The 8,313-nt window shown below is 39.9% G+C and overlaps 1 long non-coding RNA gene across 1 annotated transcript; it reads left to right on the forward strand.

The window, feature by feature from the left end:
• Positions 1 to 1,073: 1,073 nt before the first annotated feature.
• Positions 1,074 to 2,255, forward strand: LOC138145795 (uncharacterized). Its single transcript, XR_011164321.1, has 2 exons — positions 1,074 to 1,199; positions 2,101 to 2,255. It is a non-coding gene; the product is annotated as an uncharacterized lncRNA (long non-coding RNA).
• Positions 2,256 to 8,313: the final 6,058 nt, after the last annotated feature.

The following is an 8,313-nucleotide window of genomic DNA, read 5'->3' on the forward strand; positions in this document are numbered from 1 at the left end:
GCAGTTGATCCTAGGTTCTCTGAGACTATGTCAATAGTGTGCAAGGTCTTATAGTGGCATTCTAATTATACCCATAAAGGAAAAGTACAATTGGAAAAGATGGTGGGCATGTCAGGTACTGAGATCAGGGGAAACAGATGGTCAGCCTGAATTATATACTGGCATCTACAAAATGTAATGGTAGTAATAATACAAACAACAATAAGAACACACGACATTTATACAGCATTATAAGATTTGCTTATACACTTGTATATATATTTCATTTGACTCTCGTAAAAGCCCTGAGCTATCGTTCTAGAGATATTATCTGTTTTACAGATGATGTCCCTGAGCCCTAGAAGGAATAAATGCCACACAGCTAGTGAGTGTCAGAGGTGGTGGGATTGAAACCTAGGTAAGGAATTTCTGTTTTGTCCTAGAGGCGATAGAGAGACACTGGAGATTTTTAACCAGGGGGAAGAACATCGTTAGATGTGTGCTTTAGGCCGACCATACAGATAAATTTAGCTAAATTTAGAGAGGCTCACCACCGGCCGGCTGGCTGGTCGATTCTTTGGTCAAGGTAACCTATGAAACAAACACCCATTTAGAAATTACCCTGAGGGAGCTGGATGGTATTTTGGATTCAGAAGCTCAGTTTCAAGGTCGTGAAAAGTTTAAGTAATACCCAACAATTCCAGCCCCAACAATGGAGTTTTGCTATCACTTTGTTCCAATTTTATAATCAATTCCTACCACAGCTTTACAACCCTCCCCCCCCCCCCCAAGGCAGCCAAGCCTCTGAGACACGAATCTCTTGCACCCTCTTTCTGGTGGGAAGAGGGGCACCACAGTTTGCCCAGGAGCTTGGAATACTTGAGCCAATCAGGATATGGTTGCTGGGGAGACACTAGCTAATTTAATCGACCTGACAGCAAGCTCTTCCTTTGGCAATTTGTGCAACCTACCTACCTGAGGGCAGTTCAGGATCTACCTATTCCTCTTCTTTCCTAATCCCTCCCCCCACTCTCCTTTTTCCACCCCGCGCGCCTCCCCTCCCTCCGCCTCCAAACTCGGTTGAGCCAAAGGGGAGTTGGTCCTGTAACTCCATTCCCTGGATAAGTGAAAAGCCCTGACATCTGAGGTGACGAGCGGAGGAGGCTGTGGGGAGCTTGGAGCTGGCTGACCTGGCGGCTATGGACTTTCTATAGTCTCAGGTCTCTGGAAGGCTTCATTTGCAATTTTACAGCCTATATTTTGGCTGCTGAAGGATGTATCTCCCAAATTATAACTTTTTTCTTAGCACATTAAGTACATCCTGTAACTTCACCTGGGGCTATGTTTTCATGTGTGGCAGAGGATGCTTGTAGGTTATACTCTTGGTGGTGGGTAGGGTGAGGTGGGGGGGGGGTTGGGCTTCTGAAGTGACCTTTTTTTGCTGCAGATTCAATAATAACATCCTGTACCTGCCTCATGGCTCTGCTGTCTGCAAACTTGGAGAAAACAGGGTATCACACTAGTTACCAAAAAAAATTTTTTTGAGACTCACCCAGGCTAAAAATGCTACGGCCATTCATGGATCCAATATCACAGCGGTTGGGCATGGAAATTTTGACCTGTTGCATTTCCAGCTGGGGCCAGTTCGACCCTCCCCTCACTGGGATTTGGGTTCACCGCAGTAGAAACCCAATCGGATTTATTTCTCTGGCAACTCAGAAGTCCCAGTCTCAAGCGATCTATCAGCCTCAGCTTGGAGTTATCAGGGGTAATAGTCATGGACCACTATGGTGGGTCACACTAATTAATCAATGGAACAGTGAGGGAGATCTCAATGTCTATGAACAAGTCAGGTACAGAAAACAGACTTTTCTTTCCTAAATTCTGATTTCTGAAGGTGTGAAAAAAGACTAGGCTTTGAATTATGGGGAAATAATAAGACAATCTCTGACTCCAGAGCCCCCATGTTCAGATCTTCTCTGGGAGTTCCCTTTCTCACTCACTACCTTCTATATTTCTATTATTATGTGCATGTCAATCATTTTGCGATACCACGTGGTTTATTAAACATAGTTCAACTATAAGAATTTTGTTAAGTGTTCTTTTCATGCTTTTAACTAGGTTTATTCTTCAAAAGTCAAGGGGAAGATGGAAGAACTGCAGAGATTTGACACTGTCCTAGCATCTTTCTGTGAGCCAGGAAAAAAAAGAGTGCCTTTTATTTGCAAGGATGGTATTAAGTTTTTTCTTCTTAATTAAAAAAGCAATTTGGACTGGACCTGTGATTTCAATGTTTCAATGGGATAGAGAATTCCCAATTAGAAAATTCCCTCTACCAATGCAGATTTGCACCTGCCTTGCAAATTATTGTTTTAGAGCCACTGGGGACAGGAAGATTGGACACCTCCCTGCCTGCCCCATCCCCCTCCAAACACAGAGCTCTTGCCCTTGAAGTGCTTATAGTCTAAGAGAGGAATATGATATTTTTTTGAAATCAGTTTAATAGATACTGAGAACAAATACAGAGACTGATTAGCTGTAAGCAGTGCAAACAAGCTTTATTATAGGAGACATTCTCAAAGAGATTGTGAACAGTTGTTGCTTCTGTGGTGGTTGGGGTGATGGAGCAGAGAAGCTCAGGGGAGTTGGGAGCTCATATTTATAGGGTCCCTTATCTGGATTGCCACCTGGCTTTTCTAGGACACAGTATGAGGTGCCAGTGATTGGCTGCTAGTGATTAATTAACCACCTGGTGCTTTTAAGGGTCAAGTCATGGTATAGTACCTGGAACCCTGCTGGGTGTTAGAACCACCCGGGGGTCTCTGTAGATATGTAAACAAATAAGCAAGATACAGAAAGAATGTGATTGGTACCAAAGGTGGAAGAACTCATTATCAGCTAGAAGGATGGAAAGGAAGCAAGCATTTTTAAGCACATACTATTTTTGAGGCATTGCGCTAAGCACTTTACAAATATGATCGTCACAATAACTCTGGGAGGTAGGTGCTATTATTATCCTCATTTTATAGATGAGGAAACTGAGACAGATGTCTCAGGGACTTTCCCAGGGTCACATAACTAACATATCTAAGGCTGGATTTAAACTTAAGTCTTCTGGCTCCAGGTTGGGTACTCAAGTGGTTGTGCTACCTAGCTGGGATAAGTCAAGGTAGGAAGGAGAAGGAGGAGGAGGAAGTGGGGTGGTAATCAGGAAAGGCTTTCTGGAGGAGGAGGCATCTGAGTTGGGGTCTTAATGGAAGAGAAGGATTTCAGTAGGTAGAAGCAAGGTAAGTGTGTTTTTTGGGAATAAGGGATAAATAAATAATAACAGCTCGCATATATATATATATATATATATATATATATATATATATATATATATAATTTTAAAGCAAAACACTTTGCATATGTTATCTTATTTGAACATTGCAACCTATGAGAGAGGTGTTATCCCCATTTTACAGATGAGGAAACTGAGGCATAGGGAGGTTTAAGTGACTTGGTCAGGCCATCCAACTAGCAAGTATCTGAGGCAGCTTTGAGATTCAGGTCTTTCTGACTCTGAGCCCAGTACCCCATCCACTGTATCACTCAATTGTCTGCAGAAGTGTACAGATGTAAGGACAAGGTTGGATGAATCACAGACTCACAGCATCTGGGAACTTGAAGGGACTTCAGGGGTCATCTTGCTGAGAAGCAACATGTTCTAGAGGACAGTGAGCTTGAGTTGAGAGACCTGGATTTGAATCTTAATAGCTGTGGATAAGTTATTTAACCTTTCCAGGCATTAGTTCTTTGTCTATATAGTAAGTTTGGACTAGACAGCCTTTGAGGTCCCTTCTGGTTCTAAATCAGTGATTCAGTGGTCTAGTCCAACTCATATATGAAAGGGGCTGCCACAGTAATATACCCAACAAATTGTTGTTCATGAGATAGGGACAAGAGGAGAGTGGAAATAGCCAGGAGACTCCTGACTCCCATTCCAGAGCCCTTTGCACCATATCACACTTCCTCAGCATCTTCATGATTGTTGTTTAGTCCTTTTCTCAGTTATGTCAGAGTCTTTGTCACCCTTTTTGGGCTTTTCTTGGCAAAGATGCTGGAGTGGTTTGCCTTTTCCTTCTCCAGCTCATTTTACAGATGAGGAAACATAGGCAAACAGGGTTAAGTGATTTTCCTAGGGTCACACAGTTAGTGTCTGAGGTCAGATTTGAACTCAGGTCTTCCTGACCCCAGGTCCAGGGCTCTATCCACTGGGATGGCTTATGACAAATAAACAAAGTGCCATATGAGCAGGTCTAGAATCAGGAAGACATGAGTTCAAATCTGACCTCAGACACTTATCAGCTGTGTGACCCTGGGCAAGTCACTTAAACCTCTGCCTGCCTCAGTTTTCTCAGCTGAAAAATGGGGGAATCATAACAGCACCCATATCTCAGGGTTGTTGTGAGGATCAAATTAGATATTTGGAAAATGGTTAACACAGTGCCTGGCACATAGTAGGTACCTAATTAATGTTTGTTTCCTCCCTTCCTTCTTGGCATAAACAAATATGTTTGTGAATGGATCTCTGCTGGAGCTGATCTTCCACCCTGTGGAAGACATGGTATTTGGGTTGGGAGAATCAACTTGATTAATAAAAATGTTTTTCATCAATTAGATTTTAATGGATAAAAGGTGTATGTCTCTGTGTATATCATTCTAGGGAGGGTGGATGGATGGTATAGGCAAAACACATAGAAGCAGGAAAAGGTGATTCATATTTGAGGAATGGTGAATAGTTCAATTTGACTGGAGCACATGGCATTTAAAGGGGATTAGTGTGAAAAGAAACTGGGCAGAACCTGGCAGGTGGTGAATGCCAGGTGGATGAGTGACATCTTTATTTAGCAGGCAATAGGGAATTATTGAAGGCTTCTCCACCAGCCAGTGCTGGGATTATGCACTAGGGAGGCTCAGCTAGCAAGAAGGGAAGGATGATTATAGAATGAAAACTGGAGACACTGAGAGCAATTTCTACAATAACTGGGGAGAGGTGATTTAAGGCATAAAACAGTGGTGGCTGTGGTGGGAGGGAAGAAGAAGTCTGCTAGGGAGGGCTCTGCCAACATTGTAAAGGCTGGGCTTGTAGTTTTTGGTTAGCTCTGGCAGATTATTTCCTAAAGTATTACTCTAGACCAGGGGTGGGGAAACTGTGGCCTTAAGGACACATATGGCCTTCTAGGTCCTTAAGTGCAGTCTTTTGACTGAATCCAAAATTTACAGAACAAATCCTTTTATTTTTATTAACATTTTTGTTAATTTATGTATTATTTTATTTTAAAAAATGATTGTATTTAAAATACTAAAGAATAAAATAAGTTTTAACAAATAATCCCCTCAGATTGACTGGTGCAATTAGAACATTAGTAAGCCATAAGGGCTAAATTGACAGCTGCTATGCTCATTATTTAGTTCTGACTTCCACTGACGAAAAACGCTGGCTGGTGAGAGTTTATGGGGGTTCAGTACACCAGTCTGTTATCAGTTTTTGACAATTGTGTGCTGTGTTTCTGTTTGAAATGGAATTTGTGAATAGTTGCACAGCTTGACGGTATTTTAAAAATTCTGTCTGCTTAACGGCCTATCACGTCAAAGAAGACCAAGAGAACACTGAAGGAAGAAAACAGATTTTTTTAATGAGGTTTGGGAATTGCAATATTATCTTGTTTCTACTAAAGATAAGAGAACTACAAATATTTTAAATTAGAGGGAAAATTGTGAAAGGTTGTATTACAGAAATTAAAAGATGAAAAGCAAAAGAAAATTCTTTTAAGCAGCAATGAGACTGGAAATCATGCCACTAAAATAACTTACAAAGTAACTTATACACTCAGGAAAAATTCAGCTATGCAGAAATTGTGAAAAATGCATTGTCGAAGCTGTAGGATGCTTAGACCCCTATAATGTTTCAAAGTAGAAACAACTGCCTCTTTCAAGGAGAACTATAACTGACCAGCAGCATGAATTAGGCTTCAACTTAACAGAACAACTTCATGCTATACTTCAAAAGGAAAATATATATTATTCAAGTGCTTTGGATAAATCAACTAATACTACTAACGTAACAGGTTTTATACTTCATTCCGGTCATAACAGAAGACTTTCTTTGTTATTAAGAGTTGCTCGCTTTGGGCACTCTTGAGAATAATAGAACATGGGGAATAGAGATCAACAACTTTCAAGATAAGGGTCGAGAAGTTGGACTGAATTTGGTACATTTAGTGAGTGTATGTACAGATGGTATACTTTTCATGATAAGAAAACATTATTGCACAGGTAAAAAAAGTATTAACAGATCCAGATGCTCTCATTTCTTTTCTTTTCTTTTTGCTTTTTGGAGGGGGTAAGGCAGGGCAATTGGGGTTAAGTGACTTGCCCAAGGTCACACGGCTAGTAAATGTTAAGTGTCTGAGGCTTGATTTGAACTCAGTCGTCCTGACTCCAGGGCTGGTGCTCTATTCACTGTGCCACTTAGCTGGCTCCTTTCATTTCTTTTCATTGTATTTTCCATCAGCAAAATCTCTGTTCTAAGGCTAATATTTTAAGTGACACTTTATAAGTATTGTTAACTATATTCACGCAAATGCAAAATGACATCGTCCGTTTCATGACATGTTAAAGCTGAACGATGAGGTATTCCGTGTGGATTTGTCATATTATTCTAAAGTGCATTGGCTATTGCAGCGACAGACAGGTGTCAGCCAAAATTTTATCTCTGAGAGAACAGAGAGTTAAATTTTATGAAGAACAGAATCATCAATGTGGATTATTGAAAGAAAATTTCTATGTAAATTCACATTTCTGTGTGACACCATGCCAAATCAAAACTACTTGAATATTTCTCTGCAAGGCAAAACTTAAGTCTATATATGTGATATATGGCAAAAAAATCTAAGGATTTTGAAAAAAAGCTATCTTTTTTCAGAACACTTCTTCAAAAGGAAATTTTAGATGAATATTCCCCACAGTTAGCAAAGGTCATTGATGAGCAGGATGATATATACAGATCATTTGAAGAACAGGCAGCTGTTGGAGGCCTATTAATTGGAGAATACAATGAAAGATTCACTGACTTTGAGAATCATGATATTACACTCAAATGAGCATTTCTGCCTCACCTAGGTGATATCAACGAGGCACCTAAAGAGCTATAGATGGAATGAATTGAGCTCTTAGTCGATGACATTTTAAAGTCATTGTTTGATACTAAGAAAGATGCAACTGAAATATGGAAAAATGCAGTAGAACACTCACACCTTTGGCAACATATGGTCACAATGCTTTCTTGCTTTTCTACCACTTATTGCTGTGAATCTACATTCTCCTACCTCACCCAAATCAAGATGCTCTTAAGGTTACAAATGACCGCTACCCATCTAGAGGATGAACTGAAACTTTGGACCTCCATGCTGCAACCAAAGATTCAAATGCTTTCCAACAAAAAGCAGGCACAACAAAGTCATTAAGAGGTTAGTTAACTTTAAAATTAGTAAATAGTTTTCATTTTTTAAATTATCAAGTACATAGTAGTTAGATTTTTACAAAATAATGTACATTTTTAAATATATCTAATTGAAGTTTCTTGAATTTAGTCTTACTCGATTACAGCTAAATATTAATGCGACCTTCCAACAGGAAAATGTTTCCCACCCCTGCTCTAGACACATTACTCCACCATGCCCAATCCCAAGACAAAATAATAAAAATAACAATAATAATAATAATAGCTAGTATTTACATAGTGCTTTTTATAGCACTTTACATATATTATCTCCTTTGATCCACACTATAACCTTGTGTGTTAGATACTGTTATTAACCTCATTTTACAAATGAGGAAACTGAGTCAGAGACTTGCTTAGTGTCCTACAGTTAATAAGTGTCTGAGGGAGGATTCTGAACTCGGGTCTCTCTGCCTCCTAGCACTCTGACCATCAAGCCAACTTTTAGTCAATCCCCTGACTCACTGGCAGATAATGTTCAAAATACTTAGGTTGGGATTCAAGATACTATAAATTCTGGTCTCGATCTACCTTTCCAAATTCATGTCCCAATAGTAGCCCACATGAGACCTCTAGCTCTTGTAAGGCCCACTATGTGAATACCAATCTCCTTATGTATTTTCCTTTGCCTACAAAGTTTTCATTTCCTCTTTTAAATTCTAAATCCTTACCTAATTTCTGTTGTTGTTTTTCAGTCATTTTTCTGTTGTGTCGGACTCTTCATGACCTCTTGGCAGAGATACCGGATTTGCCATTTCCTTTTCCAGATCATTTTACAGATGAGAAAAGTG

The sequence above is a fragment of the Petaurus breviceps genome, unplaced genomic scaffold (assembly GCF_028583685.1).
Source record: "Petaurus breviceps papuanus isolate PSGF00001 unplaced genomic scaffold, PetGlider_PUasm1.0 90750, whole genome shotgun sequence".
Classification (NCBI taxonomy): domain Eukaryota; kingdom Metazoa; phylum Chordata; class Mammalia; order Diprotodontia; family Petauridae; genus Petaurus; species Petaurus breviceps.